The sequence below is a fragment of the Macrobrachium rosenbergii genome, chromosome 41, assembly GCF_040412425.1.
Source record: "Macrobrachium rosenbergii isolate ZJJX-2024 chromosome 41, ASM4041242v1, whole genome shotgun sequence".
NCBI lineage: Eukaryota > Metazoa > Arthropoda > Malacostraca > Decapoda > Palaemonidae > Macrobrachium > Macrobrachium rosenbergii.
This window is the reverse complement of record NC_089781.1, coordinates 29,298,359-29,316,545: the sequence shown is the minus strand read 5'-3', so window position 1 is coordinate 29,316,545 and position 18,187 is coordinate 29,298,359. Positions and strand designations below refer to the sequence as shown.

Below are 18,187 nucleotides of genomic sequence, written 5' to 3'. Positions count from 1 at the left end.
GCATTCTTGTGGGGTATGATTTCAGCAAATCACAAAAAAGCTGAGACTCAAACTCCATTTCCCTGAGCACTTCAGTCACCTCTCTTCGCAGGTCGTCGAGGCTTGGTATACCATCATAGTTCACTGTGCTCGCTTCAACACGATCCTTTAAGATACTACCAATGTTTTCACACACATTAAGGTCAGGGGAGCTACCTGGAAATTCACTTGACAAGAAGAAATCGATACCACTGTTTCAAAGCAGCTCCTGTGTCTGAAGAGCCTTGAAACATGGTGCCTTATCATGCAAAAATGTGATTTCTTCAACAGATAACACATTTTCAGGATCTTTGAGGAAGGGAAATACTCCACCAGTAAGCACAGTTTCTCTGAAGTATTCGCCATTCCATGACTGTCCTTTTTCTTTGATGATCCACATTAACTGTTTGGCTGTGAAACAGAGAAAAATTCCCAAACATTCAGGAAATTTCACAACTTGGCGATAGCACACATCATCGCTGATATCATCCAACTTTGCAGCCCAAATGATGTCATTTTTATGATTTGGCTTCCTGACTGTGTAAATGAAGAATTCATCTGATGCAGCAACATGGAGAAAATTATCTTCATCCCAATATTTAAGAAATGAACCACAAAACCATGCACGGTCTTCTCTCTGTTGCTGAGTGTTGTTGGGCTTGCTGATAACATGAAATGGCTTGATACCAGATTTTTTCAACTCACAATATACAGCACTGTAACTTCTCTTCTTTCCCCTTTTTGTTTCTAGTTCAAGCACCATTTACATAAAGACTTTCTTGGTCTACCCACTGCCTCAGCTATGATGTCTTTTGACTCCTGAGAGAAGACTTCAGGCCTTCCAAGATTCTCCCTCTTTTCACAATGACAGTCATATGGATTTTTGTTCCAGTTTCTTTTAACAAAGGATTCATCTCTTTTAATGTATTTAGCTATCCAGGAATGTGAAATGAAGGATGTGCCAGCATCCTGGCCTCTCTGAAAATACAAGAAATGTAAAATGAAAACTTAAAATAATGTACTGGGGGATAGGCTATAGCAGAAAACTTCATAACTTTTCATTTGTTCTGTGGGGGGCCTCTAAACACAAGAAATGTAAATATAAAATATATATATATAATAGATACATATATATAATATATTATATAAATATATATATATATATATATATTATATGTATGTGTTCATGTATATGTATTCAAATATATATATATATATATATATATATATATATATATATATATATATATATATATATATATATATATATATATATATATATATGTATATATGTGTGTGTATATGTTATTTACAATTTAACCTGGGGCAATGCTTACCATGAGCCAGTTACAGACTCTAAATGAATGGTTTCGTTACTTACCTCTAGTTTTGTATAAACTCTGACTACTGTTGACTCAGGAAATCGTAAAAAACAAGGAAAAAGGGGGAATTTATCTGAGCTGAGGTCTCTACTCACAAGGTATTTGTAAATAAACACATTAGGGTAAGTTTAAAATTACGTGTATTTACATGAAATGAAATATCAGAAGATGAAAAGGACTAATCAGGCAGGCAAGGCCTGAGAGATTAATTATAACTGGGAAAACTTGAAGGTATATCCGTTGGTGTGACGATGCTGATACAAGGCACAGTCAAGAGAGATTTCCACGGCTAACAAACACCTCTGCAAACAGAGAGATCCACGAATTAAAAGCCAGTAAGGACGCAATAAATATGCATAGGACAAAGCGAGTACAGAGGGTGCCAAGAACCCTTGAACGCACAATTTTATGTAATTATTTAAACACAGGCATTTACATAACACTGCCCTAACAAGGCAAGGTTGATATGGAAATACTTGTACTTAGAAATGGAAATAGGAAGTTTAGTACAAGAATTTAAACAGTGTGACTGACTGGAAGAACCTTTGCAACAGATCACTTTACCTTGTAGAAGAGGTGGCTTCAGCTAGGATAATGGCAGCGGAGGAAGGGCTAAGGGCTTCACTGGTAAGAATACTAAGGGTCCCTACAAGACAGGACCACGTGGTGGGGCATGGCTCTCTGAAGGAGGTGGGAATGGAAGGGGGAATGTGTCTCACTTGCATCCAGCAATGTCTCTCTCCCTTGTTCCTTTGGTGAGGCCCTTATATGCCTTCAGTCAGGTCAGGGATTACCCACAGGTAGCTGGGGTCGATGTCGTTTCCCTATGTGCGGGCATCATTTATGACCAAGGTCCAGGTGTTCATGCCAGCTGTCCTCTCTTAATCTGCCTCCCTGGCACTATTCCTGCCTCTGGCCAGGCTTAGGGTCTGAAAACAGTCTTCCACAGTGTCACATGTTCGAGAAGAGAAAGTTGAAAGGGATATACAGAGTGCAATTAACGGATTAAGGGAGGAGCCTATATTCCTTTCGCCCTTCCTTGTCAGGCAGTGCCCAAAATGCACTGTTGTATTTTCCAGCTTTAAATTAAGCATTTGGTGGCTGGGATTCTTGGGAATATATAATATATATATATATATATATATATATATATATATATATATATATATATATATATATATATATATATATATATATATATATATATATATATATATATATAGTGTGTGTATGTGTGTTTTTCATTAAAAGCAGTTGCTTTGTTGGGCTCAGTAAGTTCTCTAAGAATCTTCATATCGTTAGAGGTTCCCAATTCTTACGCGTCTGTTTCATTTGAAAAATATGCAGACTTTTATTCATTGTTTGTCGTCACAACAGTCGTTTTGCCACTGTGACATTTTCTAGCAACTACTAACCTACAATCTTTTGTTTACGATTCAGCCGGCATTATGCCAGCATGGGCTCTTGCTCATGGCGCAGCCAGTAAAAACTTACAATATGGATTTACAGCCTGTTTGTATCTTTATTCGGAGAGACAAGTACTTACACATAAGCGGCGATTGACTAACGGATTAAAATGATGAACCACTCTAATGGTCAAAGCTATAGGTACATTGTACTCTTATGTAATACAGGCTATAATTATAGAATTGTACTGTAACTTTATACTTAATATGAATGTTCTAATTGCCATACAATATACACAGAATTTACATAAAAATTGTGACGATAAATCTATTAAAGTATATATGTGCATGGTAAAGGGAAACTTGCAAACTAAAGATATATGACAAAGGTTATAAAATATGTGTACTTATGGTGGTGTATAAAGTACAAATATTTAATTTATGAGCAAAAATTTATAAATGTGTATGTAATATCATATTTACAAAATTTTGTGTATATAATACATTTGATGCTGACACCAACCACTAATTACCGTTCGTAGTTTGTGTCGGAGGAGACCTCAAGAACACACTTCCTCGGGAGTTCTCGTGTCTCCTGACGGACGCGGTGGCTGGCGTTCGGTCTGAGGTGCATTGCCATACATTATCCTTTAGTACGTTTCACTCAAGCATGCACAAAGAAAATTACATAGAACTTATTCAATTGTCATTCTCGAGTCTCACCCATATCCGTGTCTTTCAATCAGTATTTTCATGTATAATTAAAATACGCGTGAATATGTATGTACCGATCAGTTTAAGGGACTGCTGACGAAATTATATTTCATCCAGTTTTTGTATACTAACAATGGTGTAGATTAATGCTTTTTAGCATGATAACACCTATAAGCTGTTCACTGAGATGTATTGCTCTTCACTCCACTTCAGAATACGAGGATAGATAAATGACGCAGAGATCAAGGCCCTTTGGCTCACTCAGGGATATACAGCTCGGAGATGATGTCCTCAGGTGAAACAATGAGATGTTCTCTCTCCAGCAGGTGAGTACCATTTTTCAGAAAACTCTTCTGAATTCCTTCCACGAACCGACAAGTGTCAAGGAAGGCGTTTCTTTCTGTCTTTCTTTATGAGCAGTAGCCTTCGTGTGGGCAGGACGTGTCTGTGAAGTGCTCATTGAAAAGTGCCTGACTTGCGCGATGTTCAAAGTGAATACGAAGAAGAGGAAAAAGAGAAATTAAATACTGTAGAAATTAAATCAAGTAAAGAGAAGATCAAGCTATGATACGAACATTATCTTATAATTATCGAAGCAGCACGTAAAGATGGAGCACTAAATAGAATACTGGAGAAGGTTGAGTCAACCCAAATCGAGAGAGAGTCAGCAACTTGCGGACATTGCTCTGGGGAAGTTGATGAGGAAGGAACTTGCTGTGAAATGTTCAGGTATCAAGGTCAGATACACACCCATACTTCGTAGTGATAACATATTGTACATCTGTGATAATTGCAAGAGGCCTGGACAAAAAACACACAAAAACTCATTGAAGATGAACTTGAAGAAATAAAAGAACACAGAGATATTAACAAAGTTAATTCAGGATTCGCTCAGAAAACTAGTGACGCAATGATCAACATAGATGAAATCCAAAACAAAATTGATAATGATGATAAAGATGTAAAGACCAAGACAAACATGGACAAAACTTATGCTGAATCACTAAAGACAAAAAAAGTGTTTCTGATCAAATCTACAAACGAAGAGAGCACAGCAGCTAATGAAAAGAGACAAATTATGAGTAAAATAACGGCGCCAGTTGAACAGGTTAAAACAACAAGAGATGGACACTTATTTGTAAGATTCCCAGACAGGAAAAGCTTAGAAAAGGCAAATATGGAGATTCAGAAAATCAACAGTATATCAGTAAATGAGAAGGGTAAACTTAAACCAAAAATAAAAGTAGTCTATGTCCCGAAGGATGAAGATGACATTGTCAATAACATTGTAAAGAAAAATCTATGGATAGGTAGCCTCATTTCTGAAAATGACGACCTGAAAATTGTAAAGGAAATGATAGCAAAAATGACAAATATAAACACTATTTCATCAAGTGCACACCACAGATACGAAAGGCTATCTATGATAGAGATGACAAATTGCGTACACTGTATAGCCGTTGCAAATTATACTTTTACATGCCCTATCAATGCTATAAATGTCAGGAATTTGGTCACAGCGCGAAAAATTGTAAAAATGACCAAGCTTCCCCTAGATGTGGTGAAAATCACAAATCAAATTAATGTGCTAGCAGCATCTTCAAGCGTAAAAATTGTGTAAAGAAAGGCTATAGTGATACTAAACATAAAACATATTGGAATAAGTACGCAGTATATGTGTCAAAGGAGAAAAATAATACGGATTATGGCTTTGACTAATAATCTTCTGTGCAATTTAACACAAGAAGGAAGCAAATTTAAAAAGAACTAAAGACTCTCCTTTCTGCAGGAGCTACGATACTGACGAGAAAACACTGAAAGACAATTATAAAATATAAGAAGCACCTTATTTTGAAAACGTACAAGGGCCCGCCAGAGAGGGAATTATCCCTGTGGAGGGCTGTACATAAAACCAAACGAAGTGAAACATCTGCTGAAAACCCTAATGGACAGTTAACAAAACTATAAACCCAAGACGGAGCCAATACATTAGAGTTCTCTGCAAGGATTCAAGCAGAAAATTAACTCCTACCAAAGAAGATGCTATGATTTCGAGTAGTCGCATCTACAAGAAACTCTGTAGGGCAGAGAGAAATAAATACCCATTATAAATATATATATACTGTATGTATATATATATATATATATATATATATATATATATATATATATATATATATATATATATATATATATATATATATATATATATATAGGTTCTCTGCAAGGATTCAAGCAGAAAATTAACTCCTACCAAAGAAGATGCTATGATTTTGATAGTTGCATCTACAAGGAACTCTGTAGAGCAGACAGAAATAAATACATAAATTATATATATATATATATATATATATATATATATATATATATATATATATATATATATATATATATATATAAAAGAGTTCTCTGCAAGGATTCAAGCAGAAAATTAACTCCTACCAAAGAAGATGCTATGATTTCAGTAGTTGCATCTACAAGAAACTCTGTAGAGCAGACAGAAATAAACATGCTTTATAAATTATATATATATATATATATATATATATATATATATATATATATATATATATATATATATATATATATATATATATATAAACACACACACACATAGAGAGAGAGTGTGTGTGACACTGCTGTAAAGTACAAAGACAGTTGTTAATTTTAAAGGCTCAGAACTTGTCATCAGTGATTAAATATATCGATTACTGTTCATTAGCAAAGTGATGTAGAGAATTCCTCGAAAACATAGTCAGCGAGGAAGAATTATAATCATCTCTAACAACTTTAAAATGTTATTTCGTTAAACACATTTATTCTGTGCTTTGTAGATACTTTAAAACAAAGAGAAAGATAGACTTTAATATCATTTCCACTTTTTTTTTTCCTCAAAGGCTTCCGAAATTGCCAAGAAAGTTGAAAGAGTTTGAATATTTTCACGAGCCGCAATTTCTTGGGTAAATAACTCAAAAATTTCTTAAATGATTCTATGATTCTCTTATAGAAGACTGCATTCTTTTTGTAGGATACAATATTCGTTTTCTTTCATGAATACCTTTTTTGTTAGAATAATGTTTATATTTATTATGTTGTTAAAAGAGATTAAAAGAATAAAAGAGAACCTTCCACAGTTTTGTTCCCTTAGCCCGTCATTCATGAAAATATTCGGTCAATATATCAATATATTATATATATATATATATATATATATATATATATATATATATATATATATATATATATATATATATATATATATGTGTATGTATATATGTGTGTGTGTGTGCTTCTAGTAAGCTTGAATTCAGCATTTAATAGGACAGCAAGAAGGCTAGAAATCATCTTTCTCTTTTATTTGTACACCACACCAACATTTCAGGAATCATTCCACTATCAGGACTAATAGAACGTGCAAATTTATTCAAATAAGGAATTGTACTCTTCAAAAGTTTATCTTAAAGTTAATGTTTTGCGAAATAGCTATAAGGAACTGACTTCATTAAATCATGTTAACTCCCAACTCTAATAGAAGGTTTTTATGTTGGACGATTGACAAACTTATGTTCGAGTTTCCATTTTAACTGAAGTCACATTTGAAAACCATTAATTATCTTTTGATATATTTTCCTAAGATGCTATCCGTGTCTATGTCGTTTTCTTGCTTATGGATAAAGCACACCGTATTGTAACAACGTACGGTTTAAAACAATTTAAGTCGTAAATTATTAGAACATGACCTAAACAGGAAAATAAAAGCCAGAATGAGTCAGAAAATAAATTTGCTTTTAATGCGTAATGATTCTTATTTTTCGAAAGAATTAAAATTTAAAAATATTCAATACTCTCGAATGAAAACGAATCAACTCCTCTTGCATGCAAATTCGATTTCCTCTTTTGATAAAATATTCATTCGATCCTAGTTTTACCCGGAAAAACTTCATGCATCTTGTTGTGTGAAAAACTTTTTTTATTGCTGGCAAAAAGAAGGGCTCTTCTTGAGAAAAATAGAGGGGAAGGGAAAGGTTTCACCATTTATTTTCAACTGTATACTTACAACTTCATAAACTATTCATATACATGCTAGATATCGAAGGAGATTGGTGCCCATAGAGATATGTTCTGAAAATTGGTTCTCATCCCACCAACCAATGGGAGATCATATATGACGACGCTTTGCCAAAATCCAAAGCTTTCACCCAATGAAAGAAGGCGATAGAGTTTTTGGTAAGGTAAAGGCCTCTGATTGGCCAAAGCAATTCTTATACTGACATCGGAACTTCGGAAGGCTCAGACTTCAGTGTAGCTCTAAATACGAAGATGAAAAGGTGGATTTATAAACGAGCTTATGAAGTGCAGAAAAGGACTTTGGTAAGAACGACGCATTTCAGATTAGTTTTTCTTATTCTTAACTTCGTAGGCGCTGGAGGTTTCAATAACCATTTGTAATCTGAGAATATGTCCATTGAGAGTGGTATTGTGGTCATGAAATCTAGTTTTGTAACTTTTCAGAAAAAATAAATTGTGGGGTCCTTCGAAGCTGAAAGGCCATTGTACACTTTAAAACTTAACTTTCCAAATTTCTGTGAAAGTTCTGAAGCTCTTAAACTTAGCTGTGGTTCGAGGTCCGTGATAGAGCTTTTATTGTGGTTTGGGGTGAGTGATAGAGCTTTTATCGTGGTTCGGGGTCCATTATCGAGTATTTATCGTGGTTCGGGGTCCGTGACAGAGCTTTTATCGCGGTTCGGGGGAGTGATGGAGCTTTTATCGTGGTTCGGGGTCCATGATCGAGCTTTTATTGTGGTTCGGGGTCCGTGATAGAGCCTTTATCGTGGTTCGGAGTCCATGATCGAGCTTTTATCGTGGTTCGGGGTCTGTGGTTCGGAGTCCATGATCCATGATCGAGCTTTTATCGTGGTTCGTGGGGGTCCGAGTTCGATCCATGATCGAGCTTTTATCGTGGTTCGGGGTCCGTGATAGAGCTTTTATCGTGGTCCAGGGTTCGTGATAGAGCTTTTATCCTGCTTCGGAGGCCGAGATAGAGCTTTTATCGTAAGTCCGGGAAGGGGCTGAAGGGGTTAAGAGGCCTGGTGTGGATATCGCGGCTGTTTAAATCAACACAGACGATTTCCGACAGTCTTTTTCGATCTCAGGTAAAGTGGCAACAGGCAAAGAGCCAATAATTTGGATCTGTTACTCTCTAAATTCCCATATTGAAGAATGCAATGAGTGCGTTTCAAAATAAACATTATCTGAGAACAGTAATAAACAAAACAAGAAGAGATAGTGAGAAATGAGACTGTTAGAATAGTAGGGGTGGCACCTGTAATGAACAAGATTGAGAAGGGCCAGCTGAGGTGGCTGGGTTACCTAAAGAGAATGGATGAAAATAGAATTGCAAAAAAAGATGGAACTGGATACCTGAAGGAAGGAGATCGAGAGGTAGACCTCGTAAGCGCTGGACGGATGGAGTGGAAGAGATCCTGACAAAGTATAACAAGCCAACAATTGAAGCGCTTAGAAGAGATGGAATATTTGAAGACAGAAGAGATCGGAGAAGACGACTGACCCCACTGACAGGCAGAAAACCTACCTGGGAATGGAAGAGAATAAAATAGAATTCAAGAGAAGGAAAGCGGATAGCTAGACTAGAGATGATGCGCCCCTTAAATATCATTATCAGTGTCAAAAATTCCATAAAGAATCAGTGCTTGTATAGTGTTTAGAAATCAATTTGGGTGACATTGGTAGTCAACGGCCAAGTCCTTGCAGAATCAACATCAAGAATTTCTCACTTAATTCATCAGTTATTCTATAATATAAAAATCACTTAAGTACCTGCTGAATAATCATCACGAATTTGCATCATAATGTTTGAATTAGGGGAACAGCCGTGAACACGGGTAAATTGTTTGCTTACTGTAAGGTAGACGACGGGTTATAGTGAAACGTAACTTTTAGTTTTCGAATCAGTTAAAGGTGTGGCCATTAATCCAGGTTCGGGACATTTTTTAACCGATAAATTTAAGGTTTTTCAAACATGGTCGTCAAAAGCACAAAAGGACAAACGTGTACTGTGTCAGCTTTTGTACCAATTTCATGGTGGGTGGATCTATGGATGCTAGGTGACAGATATGGGAAATTTACGCAGGCGCTCGAGCGCTCGTTAAACACGTGCTTTTTGCATTCGTACAGCTCTCTATCTTTTGTTGGAAATTGAAAGTTTTCCAGTTAGACTTTTCATCAGCCGTGTGCAACACCGTTTGACAGCTCGAAGCCTCTGCCACGCCCACCTGTTATTTCAGTAGCCGGGAATTTGAAGGAAAAATCCAGAATTCCCTCGATTCTACCCGAGATTGTATTAGAATTTATTTAGCGTGCACTCTCTCTCTCTCTCTCTCTCTCTAGTTGAAACTTTTCGAAAATTTCAGGTGAGGTATTTGTTTGTCAAAAGCTTAAACATTGTAAACATTGTTTTGGTACAATATAGGGTTTTGTATGTATTTGTTCATTTTATTCGTCCATATATCATAAAAATAAATCTCACCTTAATTGATGTAAATCCACTTGCCAACAAAGTTCACCTCCTTAGTTTTTTAGTGACTTGACAGGTGATCGGAAGTGCTTGGTTCTGGCCCAGTCTGCCATTTAAGTTAATCACCTGTCTTGCTCGAGACGAGGTGGAAGTACTAATGTTAATGGCCGAAATCCTTTGAAGCTTTCGGAAAATCCTAATTATTTGTTTACATCATAAGTGTTTCTGGCCAGCAGAGGTATATGGTTTCTATTCGGTTGTCGTTTCGTACTGGCTGAGTTGGTGTCAAGTGTTCAAATAGTGAATTTTAAAGTCACGTACACAGCTAGATAACTGCGGCATTGTGATATGATTAGCTACTAAGGGTACTCGTGACACCTGCAGGTGAATGTAGCTTTTATTTATGTTGTCGTCTTTGGCATGGATTAGGTATGTAAATATGGTGAATTGAATATTATTGTACGAAGACTGTATCAGGAAATATTGTCATAGATTATGAGAGGACAGATCGAAAGGAATGCCTGCTGCTCGCGTTGACGTTATATATGTAAATTACGATGTTTTAAGCAACATTACATCAACGTGTAATTCACGTAGGCCTACAGGGTCAGTTGCTACTTGCGACCGTGGGAAGATGAAAAATATTTTTGCTTATCTGCAATTACGAGGAAGCGTAGTTTGAAGTAGTGACCTTATTACTTTGCATAATTAGGTAGTGCAATTTTAATACTGAGTAAGAATTTGGTCGCCCTGATATCATTTATTTACAGGGAATATTCTGTGACTTCAATATAAATGAAAAATTTAGAACTAAACTACAAGTGGGGCTGTGTCCAGGTAATGAAAGGTATATGTGGTATATTTGTTGAAATCATTCATTACGACCTTGCAGTTAGGCACTAGCAATCGCAGATAAATTGAATAAGTATCCCTCAGCCTGAGATGATGTGATTTAATCAGTTGAATCTTGTATTTTTGCAGTGATCTGAATTTCCTGTGGCAGCTGATGTCATTAGGGAATTCAATATTTCGTGGTAGTTGAAAATAACAACACTATGAATCTTGGTGCCATTTAATTTCTATATAAATAGTTTTTGGTAATGAGCACAGAGGTATATTTTGCGATTATTATTGCAGTAGAACGTTTAACAGAAAAAAAAATCAAGAACAATTTCCAACGGATGGTTCATTGCTTATGTTGATGGCACTGAACGAAGCTGAGGGGTTCGTAGCATAACCCTACATTAAATAAGAGTGGTTTTCAGTGTATCAGTCAAAATTGATGAGTTCATCATGTTGCATTTTGTAAAGAATTTGAGCTTGTGCCATTTATAATGTCTTTTACAGTCTGGTATTCAGTGGACTTGATTGCGTTAGTTTTTTTAAAGCTCTGGTGTAATATAGGTTCGGTAATGCATAGTTAACCAGGCGTGCCAATTTTCTTTCAAGAAGGCTCGAGTACGGAAGTCGAAGCTTGAAAAGCGTGTGCCACTAATGCAAAGGACTATAAACTTTTAAAATACGTTCCAATAAGTAGGCCTATCTGCTTGCATTGACGGTATTTGTGTAAATTACTTGTTTTAAGCATCAGAGCATTTACTCGTAATCCACGTAGGTCTGCAGGATGGGTGCTGTCTGAGAACGTGGAAAAATACAAATATTTTTGCTTGTCTGCCGTTACGAGCAAATTTGGCTTGACTTAGCGATCATATTACTTTGTGAAATTAAGTGTTGCAATTTTATGATTAGCTCTAAAACCGCAGTATATTTTGTGGCTTCATAATTTTAATATGTTAAGATTTTGATCAGTTACCTACAGGGAATGTTCTGACTTAAATATAAATGGAATTTTAAACCAAACTGTAAGTGTGGCTCTGCCCAGGTCATGAAAAATATTTGTTAAAATCAGTCATTAACCCCTTGTATTAGTCTTTGGCGATAGAAGGTAAGTTGAATAAGCAATCCAGTGTGGGCAGGGCCGGCTCGTCCTTAAGGCGAAACTAGGCAGTCGCCTAGGGCGCAAGAATGAAGGGGGCGCAAGAACTGGGAACTAAATAAATAAATAAATAAATAAACAAATAAATATATATGCAAAGCAATTATATATACAGAACAATTATAACAATTATACATAAATTTATATATATATATATATATATATATATATATATATATATATATATATATATATATATAGAAAAATATACAGAAAGCTACAATGACTTTTTGCATAGTTCCATACAATGTTCAACTGAAATTAAACATTTTCTAAAGAATGACGTGTTTTATACTACATTTGACAATAAAAGCAAAGCAAGGATACATTTAGTTTACTTGAACTGAGTAATACTGAATAGACGGAAAACAAAGTTGTAGTTAAATGTTCGAGTCAGTTGACAAATATTTCTGCACCAATTCTTTAAAAAAAGAGAATTATTTACTTTTAATAACCTAATAATATTAATTTTAGAATGAATTATGATATGCTTACCATAAAAAAATGACGAAGTCTCATGATATTATCGAGATTACATCATGCCATTATGGGCCAAGAATCTCTCATTATTTCGTCGAGCAACGTGTTTAACAATGTTACGTCTTACTGAATTAGTGTTTCCTGAAAGCTAAAAGGAACTTTTCTTTTCTTTGGTGAGTCACACCGTGAGGGGAAATCTTGAGCACAGACATACTGCACATTCCCCTACATGTCTACAAGTTGAGACTCGAGACTGAGGCTACTAATAATTAATTCAAGTCTTCAACATTCCTGGGTAGACCGTAGAATCGTAGATCCTGCATATGATTCCACCAAATTCGTGATTCATATACCAGGTATAGGCCTAATTTTTGGTCATATTTAACTTACACAGTATAGATGTCGGAGGGTAGCCGATAGATCACAACATCGACATAATTTTTCTTGCTAATATTATATGTAACTTGATATAGGCCTAGCTGCCTGCCTAAGGTATTATGGTGACAGAAAATGATTACTCGTATGATATACTGATAAGCGATAGTAAGATTTAGCGATGATACTTTTTAGCTCATTTTAACTGATTCCGTACAATATTATTGAGCAGATTCTCACCAGATTATATTTGAGGATAGTAGCTAAGCTTTATTTCAGAAAAAGCTTTTACTAATGTTATATAAAATTTATTTTTTCTAATAAAAATTCGAAAAATTAAACCCACTTGCAAGCGTGTGTTTGGTTTTTATTTTTTTTGGGTATATATACACATATATATATATATATATATATATATATATATATATATATATATATATATATATATATATATATATATATATGTGTGTGTGTGTGTGTGTGTGTGTGCGCATAATGCATTTCAACTTAATATTTGGTAGCTGGATTTACAATGAAACTATGCCGAAATGTCAGCCAATGGGGAGCTACTGACTACTGCTCACCCCAGATCTCCTAGCTGGTGGACCTGGGGGCGCAAATTAAAATATTAGCCTAGGGCGCAGGAAACCCTAGAGCCGCCCCTGAGTGTGGGATGATGTGATTTAATTGACTAAATCTCGTATTTTGAAGTTGCTGTGTAACTGACATTATTAAGGAAGAACGGTCATTATTTCGTGGCAGGTTAAAATGTCAACGCTATGAATGCTGCTTTTATATCATTTATATATATATATATATATATATATATAATATATATATATATATATATATATATATATATATATATATATGTGTTGTACATATATATATATATATATATATATATATATATATATATATATATATATATATATATATATGTGATGTGTGTGTTTGTGTGTAAAAGTGATATATACTGTATATATATATATATATATTATATATATATATATATATATATATATATATATATGTATGTATGTATGTATATTAGTAATGACTGAGGTATATTTTGTGATTATTATTGCAATAAATCATTTATTAGGAAAAATATTGTGGAGTATTGTTACGAATGGCTAAAAAGGGAGGTCCATTGCTTATGTTATGTTAATTATTATTTTTGTTGATATGTAAATTATTCAAGTTTCCTGACGTATATTGTGACACGTAAATCTGCTGATTGTGTGTGTTTTAGTTTTCTGTAAAAGAAAACTGTTGTGCTGGCTTTGTCTGTCCGTCCGCACCTTTTTCTGTCCACCCTCAGATCTTAAAAACTACTGAGGCTAGAGGGCTGCAAATTGGTATGTTGATCATCCACCCTCCAGTCATCAAACGTAACAAATTGCAGCCCTATAGCCTCAGTAGTTTTTATTTTATTGAAGGTTAAGCCATGATCGCGCTTCTGGCAACGATATAGGACAGGCCACCACCGGGCCGTGGTTGAAGATTCATGGGCAGCGGCTTATACAGCATTATACCGAGACCACCGAAAGATAGATCTAGTTTTCAGTGGCCTTGGTTATACGTTGTACAGAAAACTCGATTATGCTGAAGAAACTTCGGCGCATGTTTTACTTGTTTTTTTTTATTATTATTAACCTTAGTTATGTGCAAGTCTGTAAAGTGTTCAGATTACGGTACTCCACAGAAAAGTGTTCCCATTTCACAATCAGCATCGAAACTGTAAAATTTACTTTTACTCTTTTCACCTGAATTGCTGTAATCTTACGAACTGGATTTGTTGTACGTAGCTACTGGGGTTAAATATCCGTGGTGCCTAGTACTAAACACCGTATGGCAAATGTAAAGTAGACGGCAGCACGAAGACATCGGTTATTAATATAATTTGTCGACCGCAGAATAGAGAAATGGGTGTAGCCTATATAATACTTTGATCCCCGAGGGAGTAGGTGACACATAGACAGCAAGCCAAGGTAGCACCAAATTATCCGTGTTCGGGATTAATAAGATATCTTGAATGGATGTACGAGCTAGCGTTATATATGAGAGAGAGGTTTTCCTTGTATCAAAGTTTCAAGTTTTTCGTGTTACATTTCGTAACAGTCTAGCGGTAACTTCAGCCTAAGTTGACTGCTTATTATGGCTTTTCACAGTCTGGCATTCAGTGGACTTTTTACGTTTGTTTTAACGACGTGGGATAATGTAGGTTTTGTAATCGTTTATGCAGTTAGTCATTTTTCAAAAACGCTTGATTACGGAAGTCGAACCTGGAAAAAAGGGTGTGTTCGAAAATACAAATTACTGTAAACTTTTTAGTGCATTTCCAGTAGGGATAATAGGCCCATTGTTCACTAATCCATATTGAAGGCGTCGCAGCAGTATATGAATGTGTAGAGAAAACTTCTTAACTTTTAATTACGTCTCAAAATAAGTTCTCAAAATGTTAATATAAGTTAACGATGGAACCTGGGATAATTCCTAAATGAAGCCTAATTAACACCTTGCTGTTACTTGAATTCCTTATAGAATGCTAGTTTTTCCTAATAGTTTTGTTTATTGATGAGGAACTGTACTAAGGATATATATACAATGACAGTAAGTATCTATAGTGCGATGTGCTGTGCGAGCCTTTCCTGTTGTTACCTTATCTGTTTATTTGTCACACACTCATGCATGCAGACATTCGAAGAATCATAAGGGTGTTCCATAATGATGGTCTTATCTACGCTGTCCTCACAGTCTGACAACAAGAAAGTAATTGACAGAACCAGAGTTTTGGTAGACGTAGCATACACTTAATAATCAGATCTTAACCCATGGGCTATTATAAAGTATCTGGCATGGTAATTCTTTTTCTGGTGGAAGGAACGTTATTATTAGTTTGACTAAGATGAGGACTATCAGATGTAGAGTGGCTCTCGCAAGTATTTTTAATTCAGTTAATAACCCTAGTTACTAATAAAGACAGAAGTTATTACTCGATTTTATTAGTGGAGTAAATCGAGTTATTAATTCAGGTATTATTTAGTCCAAGCAAAGCATAGGGGCGGTCGAATTCACTGTAGAGGATGGCTGGCAAATACATATACAATCGTTTGAATAAAACGCACGTATTTTTAACAAAGTTCTTGGACATGTTTTACTCAGTTTATGTTACATATACCAAAGCAGAATCAAGGTGATACACGTTAAGAAGTTATTAGAACATTAATAGCCATGGTACTGCATCTCACGTGTGAAGAAGAGATAGGTTCTTATAAGGAGACTTTAGTCGCGCTATGTTCTTGAAACCTGAAATGATTGCTAGCATGTATCGTATTAATTGTATGAGTGTTTTCCACTTTTAAATTGTGCTAACCTTAAATGCTTTTCTTTCCCTGTAAAGTTAGTGAAACGTGAACCGGAATATAATTGAGTTTTGTCCTATTACCAACAAATTTGTTTGTTTTTTTAAGTCAGAGGTACTATTCAGGTTTGGAGATTATTAGTTTTTTATAGAATGCTCTCCAGCGTTAACTGTTAGACAAGCACCTATTTCAGTATTGGTTATAAATAAGTTTATCAGTAATGAACTCGGATGGTCTCCTGAATCCTGAGTGAGGCCTCCAGCCTTTTGAATGTGATATATTGTACGCAGTTTCATGTCATTTCATGAAGTCGACATAAACGATGCAAAAATATTGACGCATTTAATTTTAAAAATTTCTTTAAAACCCATTCGAAAAGGGAAATGACGCACTGCTTACCATTCGTTCAGAATTTGCCAACCGGGATGATATCAGAAAGTGGTAACAATAATTAATCAGCTGCATTGGGCAAACTGGATGACATTCTAAATATTTCTGGTGTGTTGCACGACACCAGTCATGTGTCATGAAGAGAGTAATCTAGTGGTTTTCATTACCCCAGACCTGTAAAACTTGAGGAATTAAATTGTATAATTCCTTTGTAATTTTAGGCTTATCTGTAATCATTTGTATCAAACATTTTTCCATAAGTAATTAATGCAGATTAACTTTTGGTTTACAGACAAGGCTTCACTTCAAGACCTATGGTCGTTTAGATTCAAGTCGTTTCAGTACGTCCATGAATACATTTCGATACAACTCACGGTCTTTCGACAGAACGGTCAAGTCATTAGTTACAGATAAAACAGAAAATAACATAATAGATTTGATCACTGACGCTAAATCCAGATAGTGAACTTAGGTATACAGATAGAGAACTTGATAAACCAGTAAACCCAATCTCTTAGCTGAGAACTAAAAATTGTCCCTCAATAAAGCGGAATTTTCCACGCTGTCTGTTATTGCAAGTGCATTGTTTTGAAATAATGTGTTAGTGAGACATTCAGTTCTGAATTAAACTTTATCGGCAGTCAGTTTTTAGGAGCCATTTGGCTAAGCGTGTTAATTTTGTACTTTTTCTTAGTAAATTAGTATTGTGAAATCAGTAAGTAGATTAACTATACCTTTAGAAATTTGTATTTGCGAAATCAACACGGTAGGTTAAGATAGTTATCATATTGGAATGCCGAATTATTAAGAGTAATTAAGATAAGAGAAACTATAACAAGCAATTTAAGAATTGCACAACGTACTAAATATATGAATTATATAAACTTCGATTTAGTTGTAAGAAATAAATGTTTAATGTGTCGGATAAATGCCTGTAAATATAACGCATGTGCGACATTTTTTATAAAATAGACTCGTAAATATTTGAAGAAATCAGTTTTAAGTGTTGAAATTTTGTGTGGAAACGAAATGGGTTGTATCAAATCGACTGTAGGCTATAGGTGTACTAAAACGACTTCAGTTTGTTCCAAAACGACAAAAAAGGAACCAGGAACCACTGTAACGACGAGTAAGATTGCTATTCAACTTTCATGACAGGACGGGAGTCGACCATTGAAGTCGGTAAGTTGTTTGTTCCTGGTTAGATAATCTTTAAAAAAGAGAAGCCCATTAATCTGTTGATAACTCACGGTCGATAGGAGTGCAAAAAATTCTTGCATTTAGTTAAATAAGTGCGCGAGCCATTTTCTTCATAAACACTGACGCTCATAAGCTACATATAAAGGTCTTATATAAATTACGTACCTTTAGATATGAAATTGGTAATGAGATTTACCTGAAGTGTCATGCTGAATTGCACATTTATAAGTTCAGGAACATTCTCAAAAACCCAGTCCCATTCAAGCCCTGATTCAGATTTCATACATAATATTGGGTTTGTCGTATTGAATATATTTTTTTAC

At 35.1% G+C, this 18,187-nt stretch overlaps 1 long non-coding RNA gene across 1 annotated transcript; it reads left to right on the top strand.

The window, feature by feature from the left end:
* Positions 1–7,828: 7,828 nt before the first annotated feature.
* LOC136826455 (uncharacterized) lies at positions 7,829–17,696 on the top strand. The gene is made up of 2 exons (XR_010849614.1): positions 7,829–7,891; positions 16,957–17,696. It is a non-coding gene; the product is annotated as an uncharacterized lncRNA (long non-coding RNA).
* Positions 17,697–18,187: the final 491 nt, after the last annotated feature.